The sequence below is a fragment of the Hyperolius riggenbachi genome, chromosome 10 (genome assembly GCF_040937935.1).
Source record: "Hyperolius riggenbachi isolate aHypRig1 chromosome 10, aHypRig1.pri, whole genome shotgun sequence".
Lineage (NCBI taxonomy): Eukaryota > Metazoa > Chordata > Amphibia > Anura > Hyperoliidae > Hyperolius > Hyperolius riggenbachi.
This window is the reverse complement of record NC_090655.1, coordinates 271,586,366-271,610,779: the sequence shown is the minus strand read 5'-3', so window position 1 is coordinate 271,610,779 and position 24,414 is coordinate 271,586,366. Positions and strand designations below refer to the sequence as shown.

Here is a 24,414-nt window from a genome sequence, read left to right as displayed (position 1 = left end):
TTCCTCCTTTGCAAGACACCATCTACTCCACCAGTTTGCCGGATTCTGTCCCGGCAATATGAAAGGAAGGGAGGGGTTCCTCCATTAAATGTAAAATATTTTATATTTGTCATCGTGCAGCTGAAAAAGGCTGCTATTTATTATTATAATTTAGAAAATAGATTTTATTTCTGAAATCTTGTATTTTTAATTTGGGTCCACTTTAAGCATATTACCCCTTCTCTGTCATCTCTTCAGCATCTAGAACCACGTGTGGGAAGGTAGCTTCTGCCTCATGTGTCTTCTCAGGAGATTGTTGGGCTTCTGCAAACTATGAGCTTTCAGCCCCTACTTTTATAGGGATAGAATGCAATATGGCTGCCTAATCTGGAATTTCCCTGAATCCCGGGTTCTGATTGGCTAAAGCTTCTGTGTGTCAATGCTTTATCATGTTTTGAATACCTAAATCATAATATTGTTTATAAATTCTGATCAGATCATGTCTGATGCAGTTGATTAAAAATGGACGTCACCAGCCATCTTGTCTGCTGGTTTACTTTTTTCCCAAGACATTGAGACTAAACAATGTCATTTATGACGCATTTCTGATAAGATGTCCTTCTGCTAATTAGGTTCAGGTTGTAATGTGTCTATACTTTCCTAGGTCAGGTTGACACTATAACCAGACCTGTGAGAGTCTTCAGCAATGTAAGGCTTATTGAAGCATACAGGGCTTCTAATATACTCATTTAAATATAAAGCTTATATAATTCTTCTTAAAACAGTTAATCATTTAAGAAATAATTGCATATTAAATCTTAATAATATAAAATCATGTTCTATATATCTGCCTTTCTTATGAATAAATATAACAACTTCAACCGGCAGAGGTCACCATTTCCACCTAGTGTTTCCACCCCACCCTTTAGATTGTAAGCCTCTGGCGGGGTCCTCCATTCCCTAGTGTAATGTACAGTATCATGTGCTCCTGTCCTATGACAACCTGTACTTGTATTACTGGGCCTACCTAACCAGCCCATATTGCATGATCATGTATTTTGTACAATTTGCATGTATTACTGTAACGATCGGTGTAACACAGAGAGGATCTGATTACCGGTGATCTGTAGTATCACTGGGAATACAGATATATACCAGATTATAGATGATCTGCAGTATCACCGATAATCCGATATATAAACTAACCTCTGGACACCTGAGTAGAGTGTTTGGTGCAAACAGTAATAAAGAGAGGACTGGGCCTCAGAGCAGTAAAGAGTACTGCACAATTCCTTCTGGACTCTCCCGGGGGGAGGAGTCAGGCTGAGAGAAGGAACGACAGAACGAGAGTGACACTCAAGAGGGAGTGTCACTACCAGGACTGGGAACCGCCTCTAACAGTAAGGTCGGTTCTCGAGGTCGGACAAGCCAGGTCGTAAACACACGGACAGATAAGGTACAGATTCAGAAGGCAGAGGCGGAGTCTAAAGTACAGGCAGGGTTCGGCAACAGGGTATCAGATATATCGAGGTACAAAATCAGAAGGCAGGTGCAGAGTCTAAGGACGAGCCGGGGTTCGGCAACAGAGTATCAGAAAGGCAAGGTACAGGATCAGAGTTCAGAAGAATAGTCAGGCAGGCAAAGGGTCATAACAGATAATCACAATCAAACTAGTACTTTAAGCTATCAACAGAATCTAGCTAAGTGTAGGATTACAGCTCCAGCTGGTCCCGGCACACTTTAGGATCTGACTCAGGTCTGAGTGCTACCACGTTGTGATTGCAACGCCAGACAACGGGCAAGTGAACAGCCAGCAGTATATATACATAGCTATCTCCAGCACCTCCCTAAGTGCTGGACCAATGAGCAGGGGCAGAGTTGTCAGCTGACCGGCCTGGTCAGCTGACCTCTTTCTGGCTGTCATACAGTCCCTGCCTCTCCGCGCGCACGCGCGTCAGTCTGAACCTAGAGGGACTACGAGTCCCAGCCACACCAACATTGTCCGGCAATCTCTCTGCTGCCCCATGCGCGGGGTTGGTCGCACCGCTAGCCGCACCGGCGGGGGCCTCCCCGCACTGGGATACAGTGACAACAGGGCCGTGCGCACCAACCACCGCGTCAGACGCGGCGGTTTCTCCGCGTTCCGCCATGCCCTTTCTGGGAGCAGCCGCCTCACGCTGAGCAGAGGCGGCTGCTCTTCCGCGTTTCCTTACAATTACTTTGTTCTATGTTGTATAACCTTGTTATGTCTGTCATCCTTGTATCATTGTATATATTTATTGTCCAGCGCTGCGTAATATGCTGGCGCTTTATAAATACAATAAATAATAATTTCATCATGTAATAACAATCTGTATTAATAATATTAATTTTATAAGACTATGAAACCACCAGGTGGCATCATTGAATCATCTTTAACTAATTGGGAAAACACCTTCTTTGTTTTATATTCTATAAAGCATGTTCCCAAAACATCATGTGTTATCAACTAGCTGAGACTAGAACACGTCAATAATCCTCCAGAATCATAACAATCTCACGAGAATGTTTTACTGTCTCATCTATCATAGAATCCAGCTTTTAAATGTATTTCAAAGTATTAAATTATATAGGGTTTAACAGTAACTATTTCTTTCTTTAGAAGGACTGTATTGATTATTAATATTTAGATTAATATTATCTATGTGTGGTAATTAAGAAAATGTACATATATAATTACTGCAGTAATGTGACTTTTAAACTAACATTCTGTCTTACACATACTGAGCAGTCTAACCTTGACATAAACAAAGAATGTTTTGGCTTCTTGTAACCAGTACGTCAACAATCTTCCATCTTGCAAGTTAAAATAAACTTATAAGCTTTACAGCCTGGAATATGCTGAGATGTCACAGAGCAATATAACGTACTCTAACTTTACAGTTTACAATGAAATTTGCATAGAACATTAAAACTTAAAACCTATACATATGACAGCTTTTCCTGCATAAATAAAACCGCTAGAATTCTGACAAGATGTTTTGCTATAGCGGATTTTTCATTCTTTTCCCCAGCATCATATATATGCTCATATATCCTTTCTTTGAATTCCCTTTTAGTCTTTCCTATATAGAAAGCATCACATCTGCATATTGCAATGTATATTACAGCCGTGGTACCACAATTCGCAAAGTGCCGCAGTTTTACTACAGCATATCTAGATTTTATTTCTATTTTTGGCCCTTTGCATATACAGTATATATTGGCAATATGGACATCCCATAGTTTTACATGGTTCCCCACGGTTACTACCCTGATAGCATTATGTTAGTCCCTATGATCCTGGATCTCCTAAAAACTACTCACGGATATTTGGGTACTACCTTTCCCAGGGTCTTATCTTGTCTCAGAATAGGCCAGAATTTATTAAAGAGGAAATGTCACAAAAATCTTAACATTTAAAACACATACAAATAAGAAGTACATTTCTTCAAGAGTAAAATGAGCCATAAATGACTTTTCTCCTATGTTGCTGTCACTTACAGTAGGTAGTAGAAATCTGACATTACCGACAAGTTTTAGGTTAGTCCATCTCTTCATGGGGGATTCTTAGCATGGCCTTTATTCTTTATAAAGACATTCACTGAAAAAGATTTATACAATGATGCTGGCCAGCTTCCCTGCTCACCGTACACTTTTTTGGGCAGTTGGACGGAGCAACTGCCATTGACTAAGTGCATTTAAAAATAAAGAAAACCCTAAGAACCCCCTATGAGAAGATGGGCTAGTCCAAAATCTGTCGGTAATGTCAGATTTCTACTACTTACTGTAAGTGACAGGCAGCAACATAGAAGAAAAGTCATTTATGGCTCATTTTACTGTGGAAGAAATGTACTTCTCATTTATATATCTTTACATGTATTTTAAATTTTAAGTCTTTCGTGACAGAGGTCCTTTAAAGAGAACCAGAGACGAAGCACCCTCATGTATTTTATTACATTTATCAGTGGGAACATGACAGTAAACACCTACCCTGCTTTTAGTTTTATTCTTCTCAGTCTAATCTATCTGTTATCAACTGTGATAAGAATCCACCGACTATTCAGTCGAGGTTTGACCTGGAATCATTATAGCTGAGTCACTCTTCTGTGGATTCTTTTCAAGCCCAACCCTGCCCCCTCCTGGCTCAAATTTCATACTCAGAGCTGTTGATATAGGAGGGGCTGCTGCTGCCGAGAAAGAAGCTCTCTGAAACAGTGTATCTGTGTGCAGTGTGCAGCCTGTCATCTACTGTATGCAGTTTCATTTCTATGAGAGACACTTCCTACAGGCAGACACAGCATACCAGAATAATAGTTGAAAGCAGACAGATGAAAGCCTGCTGCAGCCCTGCTTGTCTGTAGTCTCATATAGCCTAGACAGCACATTCAGAACAGTTTATAACCTGGAAGGAGAAGGAATATGAGCCGGCGGCCATATTGGATATTTCCTGGAGCAATAATGGATAAAAAACACTCAAAAAGGCACACCAGAGCGGCGAAATTATCAGGTAGAGCATTTATTCTTTACAAGCTATCGACTGATATGTTTATTTTGTGTGAATCGTTCATCTCTGGTTCCCTTTAAGGGCTTGTCTGATAATTGCATGTTCCCCACAATATGTGGTGATCATAGATAAAGAAAAATCCCCATATTCTTTTTTTTCTGTTTCTTTCTTTTTGTTTCCATATAGAAGCTTCTTTCTATCTAAAGCGACTGCTCTATAATATGCTCGTTTAAGGCTTTTTGGGGGGTAACCTTTTTGCAGAAGGCTACTTTTGAAGTTGTTTAGCCTCAGTCTGAAAACTGTCGAAATCTGTACAGTTCCTCTTGAGTCTCAAATACTGAGAGTATGGAATACTTTTGATGGTATTGTGGGGATGAACCCTATCTGCTCTTAGTATGGAATTCATGGCAGTTGGTTTGCGGTACAGGGTGGTGGCCAAAGTCCCATCTGTTTGTTTCATGATTTTAAGATCTAGGAACTCGAACATAGTTCGGCTGTAAGTATATGTGAATTTTAAATTCCACTCGTTAACATTGAGCCAATTAACAAAGTCGTGCAAATCATCTTCAGTTCCTTCCCAAATAAAAAACACATCATCTATAAATCTGTGCCATGTGGTTATCAAGTGTTCTCCTTCAGTGAACCTGGACTGGCCACAGCATGCTGCTCTCCATCTCCCCAACATAGCCGGAAGTAGAGAGGATGGAGAGTGGAGTGCAGCACCCGGTGTGATCCCCCCCTGAGTAGCCCTCAGTGTGACCTTCCATTACCCGGCTACTTTTTCATGCTGCCCAGCTGGAAAAACATTCTGGAGGGAACACTGCTGTGTGTGGGCTGAAGGGCCCCTGTGGACTTGTTTATATCGGTGAAGCAGGAAGAGCAGTGAGACCGCGGATACAGGAACAGAGCAGAAGTATTGCTAATTGTGCATTGGGGGAGAGAGAGTATGAGCTGTCTGTATCCCGCCATCTTGCCATAATGCTTACTACAGCTGCACAATTGTGTTGGTTTGTGGTTGGGGGAATTCCGGCTTAACTGAGAGGGGAAGATGGAAAGAAAGTCCTGTAGCAGCATGAAGCTAGGTGGATAAAGGTATTTAATTGTGTTCAACCACAAGGCCTTAATATTTTTATTTTCTTTCTTTACATGTTATGTAATTAATTTGCATATCATGTGACTTCCTGTGTGAGGGGTATTTAGGTGTCACTGGAAAGGGGTGTGGTAGACCTCAGTAAGGGCTACGCCTGAATCATGTTGTTTACCTCCTACTTGCTTCAATACAGCTAATCCTTTGCTGTGCCGCCTCCAAGTCTGTTCAGCAATAGTGATAGATAAACATGTTCACCACTGGACAGTTCCCAGCGTTCACATTTAACCCAAACTTTATGCGATGTTTGCATCCACCCTGTACTTTCCACAAGTGCCATATTTTTACCCTTAAAGGACAACTGTAATGAGAGGGATATGGAGACTGCCATATCTATTTCCATTTAAACGATACCAGTTGCCTGGCAGCCCTGCTGGACTATTTGGCTGCAGTAGTGTCCGAATCGCACCAGAAACAAGCATGCAGCTAATCTTGTCATATTTTACAATAATGTCAGAAACACCTGATATGCTACATGCTTGTTCAGGGTCTTTGACTAAAAGTATTAGAAGCAGAGTATCAGCAGGATGCCAGGCATCTGGTATTGTTTAAAAGGAAATAAACATGGCAGCCCCCATATCCATCTCGTTACAGTTGTCATTTAAGTCAGGAGGCACAAGGCAGACATTTTTATTTGAGGACTGATCCTGACTGCAAGAGGTAGTAGGGGTCATGGTGGGGTGACTTCCTGTGGGAGTGGCCTATGTGCTGATCTGCAGAAGGGATGTGCTATTACTTCCCAAACATGTACAGGCAGGTAAAGCTCAGTTTGCCACATACAGTGGGTTGCAAAAGTATTCGGCCCCCTTGAAGTTTTCCACATTTTGTCACATTACTGCCACAAACATGAATTTTATTGGAATTCCACATGAAAGCCCAATACAAAGTGGTTTACATGTGAGAAGTGGAATAAAAATCATACATCATTCCAAACATTTTTTTACAAATAAATAACTGCAAAGTGGGGTGTGCGTAATTATTCAGCCCCCTGAGTCAATACTTTGTAGAACCACCTTTTGCTGCAATTACAGCTGCCAGTCTTTTAGGGTATGTCTCTACCAGCTTTGCACATCTAGAGACTGAAATCCTTGCCCATTCTGCTTTGCAAAACAGCTCCAGCTCAGTCAGATTAGATGGACAGCGTTTGTGAACAGCAGTTTTCAGATCTTGCCACAGATTCTCAATTGGATTTAGATCTGGACTTTGACTGGGCAATTCTAACACATGGATATGTTTTGTTTTAAACCATTCCATTGTTGCCCTGGCTTTATGTTTAGGGTCATTGTCCTGCTGGAAGGTGAACCTCCGCCCCAGTCTCAAGTCTTTTGCAGACTCCAAGAGGTTTTCTTCCAGGATTGCCCTGTATTTGGCTCCATTCAACTTCCCATCAACTCTGACCAGCTTCCCTGTCCCTGCTGAAGAGATGCTGCCACCACCATATTTGACAGTGGGGATGGTGTGTTCAGAGTGATGTGCAGTGTTAGTTTTCTGCCACACATAGCGTTTTGCATTTTGGCCAAAAAGTTCCATTTTGGTCTCATCTGACCAGAGCACCTTCTTCCACATGGTTGCTATGTCCCCCACATGGCTTGTGGCAAACTGCAAACGGTACTTCTTATGCTTTCTGTTAACAATGGCTTTCTTCTTGCCACTCTTCCATAAAGGCCAACTTTGTACAGTGCATGACTAATAGTTGTCCTATGGACAGAGTCTCCCACCTGAGCTGCAGATCTCTGCAGCTCGTCCAGAGTCACCATGGGCCTCTTGACTGCATTTCTGATCAGCGCTCTCCTTGTTCGGCCTGTGAGTTTAGGTGGACGGCCTTGTCTTGGTAGGTTTACAGTTGTGCCATACTCCTTGCATTTCTGAATGATCGCTTGAACAGTGCTCCATGGGATGTTCAAGGCTTTGGAATCCTTTTTGTAGCATAAGCCTGCTTTAAATTTCTCAATAACTGTATTCCTGACCTTTCTTGTGTGTTTTTTGGACTTCATGGTGTTGTTGCTCCCAATATTCTCTTAGACAACCTCTGAGGCAGTCACAGAGCAGCTGTATTTGTACTGACATTAGATTACACACAGGTGCACTTTATTTAGTCATTAGCACTCATCAGGCAATGTCTATGGGCAACTGACTGCACTCAGACCAAAGGGGGCCGAATAATTACGCACACCCCACTTTGCAGTTATTTATTTGTAAAAAAATGTTTGGAGTCATGTATGATTTTTGTTCCACTTCTCACATGTACACCACTTTGTATTGGTCTTTCACGTGGAATTCATGTTTGTGGCAGTAATGTAACAAAATGTGGAAAACTTCAAGGGGGCCGAATACTTTTGCAAACCACTGTATGTAAGGCCTCTGCTACAGTGGCTGCAAATAACCGTGAATACTTTATTTAAAATAAATAGATAAAATTAAAATAGAAATTAAAAATGTAATAATTTAATTTGCCAAATATTTAACCACTTGCCGACCGCCCACAGCCGATGGGCGGTGGCAAGGGCTGGGCCCAAATGACCGCAATACGCCCATCGGTGGTGGCGGCGGCGGGCGTGGTTATGCGGCGATCGCGTCATTTGTGCCGCGATCAGCCACCGGCGACGGGCTCCGCCCCCCTCGCGCTGTAACCCGCCGACTGTTTGGAAGCGCCGACGGATTACTAGCTGCCCGATTGCCGCTACAAGGTGTATAATACACTTTGTAATGTATACAAAGTGTATTATCCAGGCTGCCTCCTGCCCTGGTGGTCCCAGTGATCGAGGGACTACCATGGCAAGCTGCAGCCACCCTATGTCGCAACCAATCACACTGATCTCCCCCCCCCCTTCCCTCTGATCGCCCACAGCACCCCTCAGACCCCCCCCCTGCCCACTCCCCAGACCCATGTTTACACCCAATCACCCCCATAATCACCCATTAATCACCCCCGTCACCATCTGTCAGCGCTATTTTCTTATCAGGTCCCTAACTGCACCCTGGGGGCTCCTGATCACCCCCCCACACCCTCAGATCCTCCCCAGACCCCCCAAGACACCCACCTGTGTACTGTATACATCTATTCTCCCCACTAATCACCTGTCAATCACCCGTCAATCACCCATCAATCACCCCCTGTCACTAACACTGCCCCCGGGGGCTCCTGATCACCCCCCCCCACACACTCTCAGATCCTCCCCAGACCCTCCCCCCCCCTGTGTACTGTATACATCTATTCTCCCCACTAATCACCTGTCAATCACCCCCTGCCACTAACACTGCCCCCGGGGGCTCCTGATCACCCCCACCACACTCTCAGATCTTCCCCAGACCTCCCCCCCTGTGTACTGTATACATCTATCCTTCCCTGTAATCACCTGTCAATCACCCGTCAATCACCCATCAATCACCCCCTGTCACTGCTACCCATCAGATCAGACCCCTATCTGCCCCTACGGCACCCAATCACCCACCCACAGCCTCAGAACGCCCTCAGACCCCAGCCCTGATCACCTCGCCAGTGCATTGCTTGCATCTATTCCCCCTTCTAATCACACCTTGAGACACCCATCAATCACCTCCTGTCACCCCCTAGCACACCTATCCATCAGATCAGGCCCTAATTTGCCCCGTGTGGGCTCCTGCTCACTCGGCCAAACCCTCAGATCCCCCTCAGACCCCCTTCCGATCACCTCCCCAGTGCACTGATTGCATCTATTTTCCCCTCTAATCACCCCCTGAGACACCCATCAATCACCTCCTGTCACCCCCCCTAGCACTCCTATCCATCAGATCAGGCCCAATACAACCTGTCATCTAAGAGGCCACCCTGCTTATGACCGGTTCCACAAAATTCGCCCCCTCATAGACCACCTGTCATCAAAATTTGCAGATGCTTATACCCCTGAACAGTCATTTTGAGGCATTTGGTTTCCATAATACTCCTCACGGTTTTGGGCCCCTAAAATGCCAGGGCAGTATAGGAACCCCACAAGTGACCCCATTTTAGAAAAAAAGACACCCAAAGGTATTACGTTAGGTGTATGACGAGTTCATAGAAGATTTTACTTTTTGTCAAAAGTTAGCAGAAATTGATTTTTATTGTTTTTTTACAAAGTGTCACTTTCCACTAACTTGTGACAAAAAATAAAATCTTCTATGAACTCACCATACACCTAATGGAATACCTTGGGGTGTCTTCTTTCTAAAATGGGGTCACTTGTGGGGTTCCTATACTGCCCTGGCATTTTAGGGGCCCTAAACTGTGAGGAGTAGTCTAGATACCAAATGCCTCACAATGACCTGTAAATAGGACGTTGGGCCCTTTAGCGCACCTAGGCTGCAAAAAAGTGTCACACATGTGGTATCGCCGTACTCAGGAGAAGTAGTATAATGTGTTTTGGGGTGTATTTTTACACATACCCATGCTGGGTGGGAGAAATATCTCTGTAATTGACAATTTTTTGATTTTTTTTTTTACACACAATTGTCCATTTACAGAGATTTTTCTCCCACCCAGCATGGGTATGTGTAAAAATACACCCCAAAACACATTATACTACTTCTCCTGAGTACGGCGATACCACATGTGTGACACTTTTTTGCAGCCTAGGTGCGCTAAGGGGCCCAACGTCCTATTCACAGGTCATTTTGAGGCATTTGGTATCTAGACTACTCATCACGGTTTAGGGCCCCTAAAATGCCAGGGCAGTATAGGAACCCCACAAGTGACCCCATTTTAGAAAGAAGACACCCCAAGGTATTCCGTTAGTAGTATAATGAGTTCATAGAAGTTTTTATTTTTTTGTCACAAGTTAGTGGAAAATGACACTTTGTGAAAAAAAAAAAAATCAATTTCCGCTAACTTGTGACAAAAAATAAAATCTTCTATGAACTCACCATACTCCTAACGGAATACCTTGGGGTGTCTTCTTTCTAAAATGGGGTCATTTGTGGGGTTCCTATACTGCCCTGGCATTTTAGGGGCCCTAAACCATGAGGAGTAGTCTTGAAACCAAATGGCTCAAAATGACCTGTGAAATCATAAAGGTACTCATTGGACTTTGGGCCCCTTAGCGCAGTTAGGCTGCAAAAAAGTGCCACACATGTGGTATTGCCGTACTCAGGAGAAGTAGTATAATGCGTTTTGGGGTGTATTTTTACACATACCCATGCTGGGTGAGAGAAATATATCTGTAAATGGACAATTGTGTGTAAAAAAAAATCAAAAAATTGTCATTTACAGAGATATTTCTCCCACCCAGCATGGGTATGTGTAAAAATACACCACAAAACACATTATACTACTTCTCCTGAGTACGGCAAATACCACGTGTGGCACTTTTTTTCAGCCTAACTGCGCTAAGGGGCCCAAAGTCCAATGAGCACCTTTAGGCTTTACAGGGGTGCTTACAATTTATCACCCCCCAAAATGCCAGGACAGTAAACACACCCCACAAATGACCACATTTTGGAAAGTAGACACTTCAAGGTATTCAGAGAGGGGCATTGTGAGTCTGTGGTGGATTTCATTTTTTTTTTTTTGTCACAAGTTAGCAGAAATGGAAACTTTTTTTTTTTTGTCTCAAAGTGTCATTTTCCGCTAACTTGTGACAAAAAATAAAATCTTCTATGAACTCCCCATGCCTCTCAGTGAATACTTTGGGATGTCTTCTTTCCAAAATGGGGTCATTTGGGGGGTATTTATACTATCCTGGAATTTTAGCACCTCATAAAACATGACAGGTGCTCAGAAAAGTCAGGGATGCTTCAAAATGGGAAAATTCACTTTTTGCACCATAGTTTGTAAACGCTATAACTTTTACCCAAACCAATAAATATACACTGAATTGTTTTTTTTTTCATCAAAGACATGTAGCACAATAAATTTGGCCAAAAATGTATACAGAAATTTTACTTTATTTGAAAAATGTCAGCACAGAAAGTAAAAAAAATCATTTTTTTGACAAAATTCATGTCTTTTTTGATGAATATATTAAAAACTAAAAATCGCAGCAGCAATCAAATAGCACCAAAAGAAAGCTGTATTAGTGACAAGAAAAGGAGGGAAATTCATTTAGATAGTAGGTTGTATGACCGAGCAATAAACCGTGAAAGCTGCAGTGGTCTGAATGGAAAAAAGGCTCTGGTTCTTAACCTCCTTGCCGGTTATCCCGAGCTCAGCTCGGGGTAACCTGCGCAGGAGGATATCTCAGGCCCCGCTGGGCCGATTTGCATAATTTTTTTTTTGTTACAAGCAGCTAGCACTTTGCTAGCTGCTTGTAACTTCCGATCGCCGCCGATCCGCCGCGCCGAGTCGCTCCCCCCCGCCCCAGAACCGTGCGCTGCCTGGCCAATCAGTGCCAGGCAGCGCTGAGGGGCGGATCGGGATTCCCTATGACGTCCCGACGTCCATGACGTCGGTGACGTCATCCCGCCCCGTCGCTATGGTGACCGGGGAAGCCCTGCAGGAAATCCCGTTCTCAACGAGATCTCCTGCATACTCTGATCGCCGAAGGCGATCGGAGTGGGTGGGGGGATGCCGCCGCTCAGCGGCTATTATGTAGCAAGCCCTGGGCTCGCTACATGATTTAAAAAAAAAAAAAATTTTAAAGTGCGGCGCTGCCTCCTTGCCGGATTTTTTAGACCGGCAAGGAGGTTAAGGGGTGAAAAGACTGTGGTCTTCAAGTGGTTAAGGCCTACAGTGGATGCATCTAAATATGGTTTAAGCAGGAAAATGCCACACATTTGAGATGCAAACAGTTCATACAGGATTCAGTAAATTCCGAATGCAAATATTTGCGGCTTGAAAGTGGACCAAGCAATTTACACCTTGGTAGGACTTCATTGGTCCATTTTCCAGCTGCATAAATTTGCATAAAACATTTACATAATCCTGCATGAAGTCAGAATTATTTGCATCTCATTAATCATCCCTAATATGGGCGTTGTTATGTCTACATCTGTTTTGTTACTAAGATGTTGTTTTATTTGTGTTTTGCTTGTTACAAATATTTTCTAATAAACCTTTTAAACTTGACCTTTGTGTGTGTTAATTCTAAAATGTCCCCGAGTCCCTAACTTCCCTTATTACCCCTCCCTTGTCCTATGGACTGTACTCCATAACCAGCCTGACACCCTATGGAGTGTGTGTGTGTGTGTGTATAAGATGTGCGCCATGCTGTTATATGTAAAGAACAGGATTGAACAATAATCTGCTGAAAGATGTGGACTGCGTCTCCAATCTAAAGGCGGCCATAGTGGATTTCATCCGGAGTCACAAAACGGATGAGACCCCGCCCACATTAAATGGGAGGCCTTGAAATGTGTCCTTTGCGGCATTTTAATCTTCCATGGAGAAAAAAAAATGATTAGCCAATTCAAAACCCCAACTAAAACCCAACTTCTTGGCTAAACACCAACTCATAGATCTTTGACCTCTTTTGAAAGTCTCTGTGGACAGTCTGAGATGCCAAGTTTTGCTTCTTGTACCGAGAGATGCTCCACAATATTTCCTGAAGAAGTGTGTTGTCCCACAAAATACTATTACCTGGAGGTAAATACTCCGCTACCTCCCTTTTTAAACGGTTTTAGTGAATTTATCCTGCTCTGGCGCCTCTGTTTGCTACTTGCATGACATCGTTTTATCCACCCTAGTTGGAGGGGTGCGTCCCCCTTCTTCCTGCCACAGAGAGTGACTTCTAACCTGAGTGGGGACAGGTGTCTTTCCCCATCTGCTTATACAGTGGTTGGCTTGGTGGTAACCCGTGTTTGTGAGTATTACTCCTCACTATACATTTGATTGACATTTGCCTCAACACTATATTGGGTTCTCGGTTTTCCTCTGTATTTTGTTTTACAGTCTGAGAGAGTGACACATGCACTATGTAATCTGCATGACATCCTCATACCTCAATAACCGTAACATGGGAAATGCCTTCATCCTGTCTCATAACCTCTCTCCTTCTGTCAGACGCCAAGAGAGAAGCTATAAAATGTTTGCCAGGTGGTACAGGGACCCGGCCAGACATTACCTCTGTAATACAGACACCCCCTCATATTGCTGGAGATGTGAGAGAGAAGAGGGAAGCTACATACATGTCTGGTGGAGTTGCCCAAACATCCAACCCATCAGGCAGACAGTCTTTAGCCTCAGCAATGCCTTCTATCTGAAGGAAAAGCTTTGATCCTTGATGGATACCTGTAACCTCCAAGCCTCTGTGAATGAGAGAGACCAGGAGCCCAATGGTTCAGTATGGTTACACAAAGGGATGTAAGCACACGTGTATACGTATTATACTCACAAGGGTGGGGTGCAGAACTTGCCACCACTCTGTGAGCCTGCGGGAATATAACTGTCCCCCATTCAGTGTCCCGGGACTGTTGCTGCAGATGCTGGTCGGTCGCTCTCCAATTTATGCAGCTTGAAAATTAACCCATCGAATTTTACCTCAGCAGGATTGAATTTGTTCATTTTCAAGCCACATAAAATGAGCATAAATGTGCATCAACTCAAAATTATTTGCATCTCCTTCACCATCCCTAGTCCTATCTATACCGCCCTGCAACCTGCTGAACTCTGTATGAGCTGAAATATGTGTGGGCAAACTGCCAGTACATAAGATGGCACCTGACTGAAATATCCAGTGTCTGTGGTGGTAATTACCCTGACATTTCTGGTAAGCCACATCCTAATGAAGCCCTCTCTGATAGGGCAATATGTGTGGGGGGTGGAGCCTGTGTGTGAGCTGGGCAAAAGCGTCACATTCCACACTGATGGCTGGCGGGTAGATTGTGTCACATACAGCAGCAGCACTAGCATACATGTAAGAGGCGGAGACCTAACATAGGGGAGGGGACATATGGGTAGTATGTGAGGACAAATGCTGGGACACTCTGACACTCGAAGTATATCTTGATGGCCAACCACAAGCTTATAGAAAACGTTCTCATTAGCCTCTAATATGAATTTATAGCAGAGAGAGTCGCCACCACTCAAGTGATGTATAGCTCTATAATGTATTATAGCATTACATACAAGCAAGCGCAGCAACAGGCTGATGTTTCTGGATTTTATCACTTTTGTCATGCTGAGTACAAAGTGTAATAAAAAAACACACATCTATATACATCACTAACTGCTGAGGCGTAGACCAATCATACACCTTCAAACCTTACCAGGGGCGGAGCCACCAGTGGACCTGATGGGGACCTGAACTCTTGCACAGGATAGAAGGAAAACATAGAGAAATGCACCCTGTATGTATTTAGAGAGTTTAGACGATCTAATTCCCCCTCATCTGTGTCTAATCAGAACTGTAATTTGATCTCTCAGCTATGTCAGCTGGCTTCCGTGGCTGAGCAGCTAATTTATAAACACAGGATGTTAACCCTATGTCTGCTTCCATGAAAGCAGGAAATACACACTGTAGATTTAGTGCTGGATTCTTATCAGCTGTAACAAAGAAATGTTTTTCTGTAAAGGTTATTGTGCTGTTGCTTATCTTTTAGAGCAGAGAGGAAGTTCTGAGTTCAGGTCCGCTTTAAACAATGAATAAGCAGAGCTCACAGCCACCGCTCATAAATCTGGAAGTGCCGCGTACGCCAGGACACTCCCCTTTCATTTGCTGATAGGCTGCTTACACACTATAACATAGTGACGTGGAGTGACTAATTAGTGGGGGCAAAACAACCCCGGAAGAGCGGAATGCTGCCCACACACTGCCCAGCATCACCATAGCAACCAGCAACAACAAAAACGTACCCGGAAGCTCGCCATCCCTGTCCTTCCGTAACCCCGCACCTGGAATAAAGAGGCCCAACATGACTTCAATACTGAATACAGCAGCTAATCAAATATTATTATTATTATTTAGTATTTACATAGTGCCGACATATTCCGCAGTGCTGTACAGCGTATATTGTCTTGTCACTCAACTGTCCCTCAGAGGGGCTCACAATCTTATCTAAATATACACAGAGGAGCGACAGTTCTCTGAACCAATATGAGACCCGCTAACAGAACATCAGATAGAGAAACAAACTCTCTCTATTCAACCCTCCTCCCCCGTACTACTGACCGACTGATCAATCCACCAGGCTTCATGATTTCCCTGCAATACAGTCAGGAGCTGGCACATCCGAAATAATACTTCATTGGTTCCAAAAAAAAGCAAATGGCCAGTGTTTTGGAGCCACGCAGGGCCCCTTTATCAAGGCAATATTTGCTCACAGGCAGCAATCTGTCAGCCGCTTTTGCAGAGTCTCCTGTGGGAGAAGTGCGAGTAAAGCTCCTCTATACATTCGCACTGGGCGCTGTGTGTTCAGCAATGTGGCCACTCACAGAACACACATCGCCTAGTGCGAGTGTATAGAGGAGTCAGAGAATCACTGCAATGTCTATAATGATGGGTGGAGACAAAAGGGAAACTGTAACGGTTACTGTTCTTCGGTTTCCCATTAATAAGGTCAAACACAATACAGTGATAATAACTGAGGCCCTGGAGCAGTAGTGATAGTACTCTGCTTGTGTGCTGTTATGTGGCACACAATTCTATATCACTGGAAGTGGGCACAGGTGTGGCTCAGTGCCAGTGGGCTCTGTCTGTGGACTATCAGACACTGAGATATGCAACAGTACAAACACAATACAGTGATAATAACAGAGGCCCTGGAGCAGTAGTGAAAGTACTCTGCTTGTGTGCTGTTATGTGGCACACAATTATATATATCACTAGAAGTGGGCACAGGTGTGGCTCAGTGCCAGTGGGCTCTGTCTGTGGACTATCAGACAGACACTGAGATATGCAACAGTACAAACACAATACAGTGATAATAACAGAGGCCCTGGAGTACTATTGTTTGTGTGTAATGTCACAGACAATTATAGTAGTGGGCACTGGGCACAGCTCTTGGTGGGTGCCTGTGGGCTGTGGAGTGTCGCGCGCACACACAAAAACAAAACAAAACAGCAGAAGGATGAAGTAGCCCACAGAAGGACTGTTTGGGGTGCTTTAAAGACAATCTGAAGCGAGAATAAATCTCGCTGATTCTCTTAAATATAGCTGGGGCATGTTTGCTCCTGCTAAAACGCCGCTATACCGCCACTGAATGGGAGTCCCTTACCCCCCAAATCCCCCCCTGCAAAATCCATGACCAACTTGGTTGTGGATTTTGCTGCTGCTGGAGGCAGAGCTAATGGCTGTAGCTCTGCCTCTCAATGCGTCTATCAGGCGGCGAATCTCCGCCTCTCCCCGCCGCTCTCAGTGAGGGCAGACTGAGAGGGGCGGGGAGAGGCGGCAATCAGCGCTGACAGACGAGCTGAGAGGCAGGGCTATAGCTGTTAGCCCTGCCTCACCAGGAAGTGATTCCCACGCTGCACGGAGGGGATTTGGGGGGTAAGGTATAGCGGCGTTTTCAGCAGGGGCAAACATGCCACTGCTATATATAAGAGAATCAGCTAGATTTATTTTCGCTTCAGATTCTCTGTAACAGTAAGTCAGTCAGCGAAGATCAAAATAAACAGGCCTAGCTAACGCTTTCCCTATCTCCAGCAAGCTCTGTCCCTTCCTTTCACTATTCCAGTGGAAGACAAACTGGAACATAGCAGGCGCTGCAGCGTTTTTATAGGGGGTGGGGGTCCGGGGGGAGTGCAGGCTGATTGGCTGTCATGTGACTGTGATGTAAGGGGTCAAAGTTCAGCCCAATGATAATGTATGAGGGCAGGTCAAAGATCGCCCTGTGCTCACTGCTCGTGGCGAGCACGAATACGCAATCTTTGCCGAATAGTGCTCTCCGGCGAAGCATTCGGGCGACCTCTACTGCTCGACCATACCAATGTCTGTACTAATCTACCCACTGCTGCCCCATATACCTGTGTCTATACTTATCTCACCACTGCTCCCCCACACTCATCTCCGTACTAATCTACTCCACTCTAACCTATCCTACATGCTGGCAATGCCCAACATGCATACATATGCTAGTGAAAATAATAAGAGATAGAGAGAATGCAGATGAGGGAGTTAAATAATAATGATAATAATAGTAATAATAATAATAATAAATACAATAGCTAGATGTCTGAATGCAGGTGAGTCCACAACTAGACGCTGCAGTTAGCTTATTTACCACAAGATGGCGACATAACCTCTACCATGTGGAACACACAGACAGGAAGTAATGATGAAGTCAAAGACACTAAGACCGGAAATGATGTAAAACTTGAAGACATTCATGCGACACCGACGTTACAGAAGTTGCAGGAGGAGGAGAGGAGACACGGCTGGAAAGAGGTAATTGTGTGACTGTTGTTATATATTCAGCAGAGCAGAGGTCGGGTGGACATACTTGTTATATATTGGGCAGAGCAGAGGTCGGGGTGGGCGTACTTGTTATATATTGGGCAGAGCAGAGGTCGGGTAGTCACACTTGTTATATATTGGGCAGAGCAGAGGTCGGGGTGGACATACTTGTTATATATTGGGCAGAGCAGAGGTCGGGGTGGACATACTTGTTATATATTGGGCAGAGCAGAGGTCGGGGTGGACATACTTGTTATATATTGGGCAGAGCAGAGGTCGGGGTGGACATACTTGTTATATATTGGGCAGAGCAGAGGTCGGGGTGGACTTTTTCCTGAGCCTGTAAGGGCCTGATTCCACTACACACAGATTGGATGCAGAAAAACTGACTCCAATGAATGCCTATGGGCCTGTTTCCACTAAATGCAATTTTTTTGATGCAGATTTTCCCATAGGCATTCATTGGAGTCACTTTTTCTGCATCCAATCTGCGTCCAATCTGCATATAGTGGAAACGGGCCCTAAGGCTCATTCGAACTCCTTTAGGTCGCGCGTGAGCCAGAAGACACCGCCGGAGGGATGCCGCCAGAGGATATCTGCTGTGCAGTCCCGCCGCTCGCCCGGACCACGCCGGAGAAGCCGCGGGACTTGCCGCTGGAAGGTAAGGATGTTACACCTAGTAATAATTCAGTCACATCACAGAGACAAGAGAAGATGTATATGGAATATAGCCATCTCCATCCAGTGCCGGCATCTCACCTTCCAAGTAATAACTCACATCACAGAGACAAGGAAAGATGTATATGGAATATAGCCATGTCCCCCCAGTGCCTGCATCTCACCTTCATAGTAATAATTCAGTCACATCACAGAGACAAGAGAAGATGTATATGGAATATAGCCATGTCCCTCCAGTGCCTGCATCTCACCTTCATAGTAATAATTCAGTCACATCACAGAGAGAATAGAAGATGTATATGGAATATAGCCATGTCCCTCCAGTGTCGGCATCTCACCTTCCTAGCAATAATTCACATCACAGAGGCAAGAGAAGATGTATATGGAATATAGCCATGTCCCTCCAGTGCCGGCATCTCACCTTCCTAGTAATAATTCAGTCACATCACAGAGACAAGAGAAGATGTATATGGAATATAGCCATGTCACTCCAGTGTCGGCATCTCACCTTCCTAGTAATAACTCAGTCACATCACAGAGACAAGAGAAGATGTATATGGAATATAGCCATGTCCCTCCAGTGTCGGCATCTCACCTTCCTAGTAATAACTCAGTCACATCACAGAGGCAAGAGAAGATGTATATGGAATATAGCCATATCCCTCCAGTGTCGGCATCTCACCTTCCTAGTAATAATTCAGTCACATCACAGAGACAAGAGAAGATGTATATGGAATACTGCCATGTCCCTCCCGTGCTGGCATCTCACTTTCCTAATAATAATTCAGTCACATCAGAGAGACAAGAGAAGATGTATATGGAATATCGCCATGTCCCTCCAGTGCCGCCATCTCACCTTCCTAGTAATAACTCACATCACAGAGACAAGAGAAGATGTCTATGGAACATAGCCATGCCCCTCCAGTGCTGGCATCTCACCTTCCTAGTAATAATTCACATCACAGAGGCAAGAGAAGATGTATATGGAATATAGCCATGTCCCCCCAGTGCTGGCATCTCACCTTCCTAGTAATAATTCACATCACAGAGGCAAGAGAAGATGTATATGGAATATAGCCATGTCCCTCCAGTGCTGGCATCTCACCTTCATAGTAATAACTCACATCACAGAGACAAGAGAAGATATAAATGGAATATAGCCATGTCCCTCCAGGGCCGGCATCTCACCTTCCTAGTAATAACTCAGTCACATCACAGAGACAAGAGAATATGTATATGGAATACAGCCATGTCCCTCCAGGGCCGGCATCTCACCTTCTTAGTAATAACTTACATCACAGAGACAAGAGAAGATGTATATGGAATATAGCCATGTCCCCCCAGTGCTGGCATCTCACCTTCCTAGTAATAAGTCACATCACAGAGACAAGAGAAGATGTATATGGAATATAGCCATGTCCCTCCAGTGCTGGCATCTCACCTTCCTAGTAATAACTCACATCACAGAGACGAGAAGATGTATATGGAATATAGCCATGTCCCTCCAGTGCTGGCATCTCACCTTCCTAGTAATAAGTCACATCACAGAGACAAGAGAAGATGTATATGGAATATAGCCATGTCCCTCCAGTGCTGGCATCTCACCTTCCTAGTAATAACTCACATCACAGAGACAAGAGAAGATGTAAATGGAATATAGCCATGTCCCCCCAGTGCTGGCATCTCACCTTCCTTGTAATAAGTCACATCACAGAGACAAGAGAAGATGTATATGGAATATAGCCATGTCCCTCCAGTGCCGGCATCTCACCTTCCTAGTAATAACTCACATCACAGAGACAAGAGAAGATGTATATGGAATATAGCCATGTCCCTCCAGTGCCGGCATCTCACCTTCCTAGTAATAATTCAGTCACATCACAGAGACAAGAGAAGATGTATATGGAATATAGCCATGTCCCCCCAGTGCCGGCATCTCACCTTCCTAGTAATAATTCAGTCACATCACAGAGACAAGAGAAGATGTATATGGAATATAGCCATGTCACTCCAGTGCCGGGATCTCACCTTCCTAGTAATAATTCACATCACAGAGACAAGAGAAGATGTATATGGAATATAGCCATGTCCCTCCAGTGCCGGCATCTCACCTTCCTAGTAATAATTCATTCACATCACAGAGACAAGAGAAGATGTATATGGAATATAGCCATGTCCCTCCAGTGCCGGCATCTCACCTTCCTAGTAATAACTCACATCACAGAGACAAGAGAAGATGTATATGGAATATAGCCATGTCCCTCCAGTGCCGGCATCTCACCTTCCTAATAATAACTCACATCACAGAGACAAGAGAAGATGTATATGGAATATAGCCATGTCCCTCCAGTGCCCGCATCTCACCTTCCTAGTAATAATTCACATCACAGAGACAAGAGAAGATGTATATGGAATATAGCCCTGTCCCCCCAGTGCCGGCATCTCACCTTCCTAATAATAATTCACATCACAGAGACAAGAAAAGATGTATATGGAATATAGCCATGTCCCCCCAGTGCTGGCATCTCACCTTCCTAGTAATAATTCAGTCACATCACAGAGACAAGAGAAGATGTATATGGAATATAGCCATGTCCCTCCAGTGCCGGCATCTCACCTTCCTAGTAATAATTCACATCACAGAGACAAGAGAAGATGTATATGGAATACAGCCATGTCCCTCCAGTGCCGGCATCTCACCTTCCTAGTAATAATTCACATCACAGAGACAAGAGAAGATGTATATGGAATACAGCCATGTCCCTCCAGTGCCGGCATCTCACCTTCCTAGTAATAATTCACATCACAGAGACAAGAGAAGATGTATATGGAATACAGCCATGTCCCTCCAGTGCCGGCATCTCACCTTCCTAGTAATAATTCAGTCACATCACAGAGACAAGAGAAGATGTATATGGAATAGAGCCATGTCCCTCCAGTGCCGGCATCTCACCTTCCTAGTAATAACTCACATCACAGAGACAAGAGAAGATGTATATGGAATATAGCCCTGTCCCCCCAGTGCCGGCATCTCACCTTCCTAGTAATAATTCAGTCACATCACAGAGACAAGAGAAGATGTATATGGAATATAGCCATGTCCCTCCAGTGCCGGCATCTCACCTTTCTAGTAATAATTCACATCACAGAGACAAGAGAAGATGTATATGGAATATAGCCATGTCCCTCCAGTGCTGGCATCTCACCTTCCTAGTAATAACTCAGTCACATCACAGAGACAAGAGAGGATGTATATGGAATATAGCCATGTCCCTCCAGTGCCGGCATCTCACCTTCCTTGTAATAATTCACATCACAGAGACAAGAGAAGATGTATATGGAATATAGCCATGTCCCTCCAGTGCCCGCATCTCACCTTCCTAGTAATAATTCACATCACAGAGACAAGAGAAGATGTATATGGAATATAGCCCTGTCCCCCCAGTGCCGGCATCTCACCTTCCTAATAATAATTCACATCACAGAGACAAGAAAAGATGTATATGGAATATAGCCATGTCCCTCCAGTGCTGGCATCTCACCTTCCTAGTAATAATTCAGTCACATCACAGAGACAAGAGAAGATGTATATGGAATATAGCCATGTCCCTCCAGTGCCGGCATCTCACCTTCCTAGTAATAACTCACATCACAGAGACAAGAGAAGATGTATATGGAATATAGCCATGTCCCTCCAGTGCCGGCATCTCACCTTCCTAGTAATAACTCACATCACAGAGACAAGAGAAGATGTATATGGAATATAGCCATGTCCCTCCAGTGCTGGCATCTCACCTTCCTAGTAATAATTCAGTCACATCACAGAGACAAGAGAAGATGTATATGGAATATAGCCATGTCCCTCCAGTGCTGGTATCTCACCTTCCTAGTAATAATTCAGTCATATCACAGAGACAAGAGAAGATGTATATGGAATATAGCCATGTCCCTCCAGTGCCGGCATCTCACCTTCCTAGTAATAATTCACATCACAGAGACGAGATGTATATGGAATATAGCCATGTCCCTCCAGTGCTGGCATCTCACCTTCCTAGTAATAATTCAGTCACATCACAGAGACAAGAGATGTATATGGAATATAGCCATGTCCCCCCTGTGCTGCAGTGCTGGCATTTCCCCTGTAGCCCTGTTTCCCTTGCCCCCAGCATTGCCATATTACTCTGCAGTGTAGCCATATCCCCCCCTCCTTCTAATGTCCCCCTGAGGCACAACTGCCTGTCTATACTGGGGAGGGAGCTACTGAATACTGGAGGAACATTTGGTTATCTAATCTCTAATTGGAGGGTTTTTTTTCAAATGGGAAAATAAGTGTTTGTTTTTTTACTAGACTTATTTAGACTACCTGGAGGTGAGTCCACCACTTCCTCCCTTTTAAGCTGTTTTTAGTGTATTTTATCCTTTGTTGGCACCTCTGTTATCCTGATCATTGATGCCTATTGATATCCGCCCTTGGTGAAGGGATGCATATATTACACTACAGAGAGCGTCTGTTTACCCTGAGTGGTGTCAGGTCTGCTCTCTCCAGCTCCCTATATGAAGGGTGTGAGCAGAATCCAGGCGCATACATCTGTAAGGAGAGCTTATGTTATCAGTGACCAGCTTTATATGGCTGAAAAGTGGCTGATGGGAATGTTATACCAGGTAATGGGGGGATGTTTAGTGATATGAAGGGTGTGAGCAGAATCCAGGCGCATACATCTCTCAGGAGAGAGCTTCTGTTATCAGTGACTGGCTTTATATGGCTGAGAAGTGGCTGATGGGAATGTTATACCAGGTAATGGGGGAATGTTTAGTGATATGAAGGGTGTGAGCAGAATCCAGGCGCATACATCTGTAGGGAGAGCTTATATTATCAGTGACTGGCTTTATATGACTGAGAGGTGGCTGATGGGAATGTTATACCAGGTAATGGGGGAATGGTTAGTGATATGAAGGGTGTGAGCAGAATCCAGGCGCATACATCTCTCAGGAGAGCTTATGTTATCAGTGACTGGCTTTATATGGCTGAGAAGTGGCTGATGGGAATGTTATACCAGGTAATGGGGGAATGTTTAGTGATATGAAGGGTGTGAGCAGAATCCAGGCGCATATATCTCTTAGGAGAGCTTATGTTATCAGTGACTGGCTCTATATGGCTGAGAAGTGGCTGATGGGAATGTTATACCAGGTAATGGGGGAATGTTTAGTGATATGAAGGGTGTGAGCAGAATCCAGGCGCATACATCTGTAAGGAGAGCTTATGTTATCAGTGACTGGCTTTATATGGCTGAGAAGTGGCTGATGGGAATGTTATACCAGGTAATGGGGGAATGTTTAGTGATATGAAGGGTGTGAGCAGAATCCAGGCGCATACATCTGTAAGGAGAGCTTATGTTATCAGTGACTGGCTTTATATGGCTGAGAAGTGGCTGATGGGAATGTTATACCAGGTAATGGGGGAATGTTTAGTGATATGAAGGGTGTGAGCAGAATCCAGGCGCATACATCTGTAAGGAGAGCTTATGTTATCAGTGACTGGCTTTATATGGCTGAGAAGTGGCTGATGGGAATGTTATACCAGGTAATGGGGGGATGGTTAGTGATATGAAGGGTGTGAGCAGAATCCAGGCGCATACATCTGTAAGGAGAGAGCTTATGTTATCAGTGACTGGCTTTATATGGCTGAGAAGTGGCTGATGGGAATGTTATACCAGGTAATGGGGGAATGGTTAGTGATATGAAGGGTGTGAGCAGAATCCAGGCGCATACATCTCTCAGGAGAGAGCTTGCAGGGAGTAGTAGAG

General features: G+C 44.3%; 1 protein-coding gene across 1 annotated transcript in view; it reads left to right on the top strand.

Annotated features, from left to right (window-relative positions):
• Nucleotides 1-24,414, top strand: part of LOC137537201 (zinc finger protein 208-like) — a 176,477-nt gene that overhangs the window by 90,936 nt on the left and 61,127 nt on the right. The window lies entirely within an intron of this gene.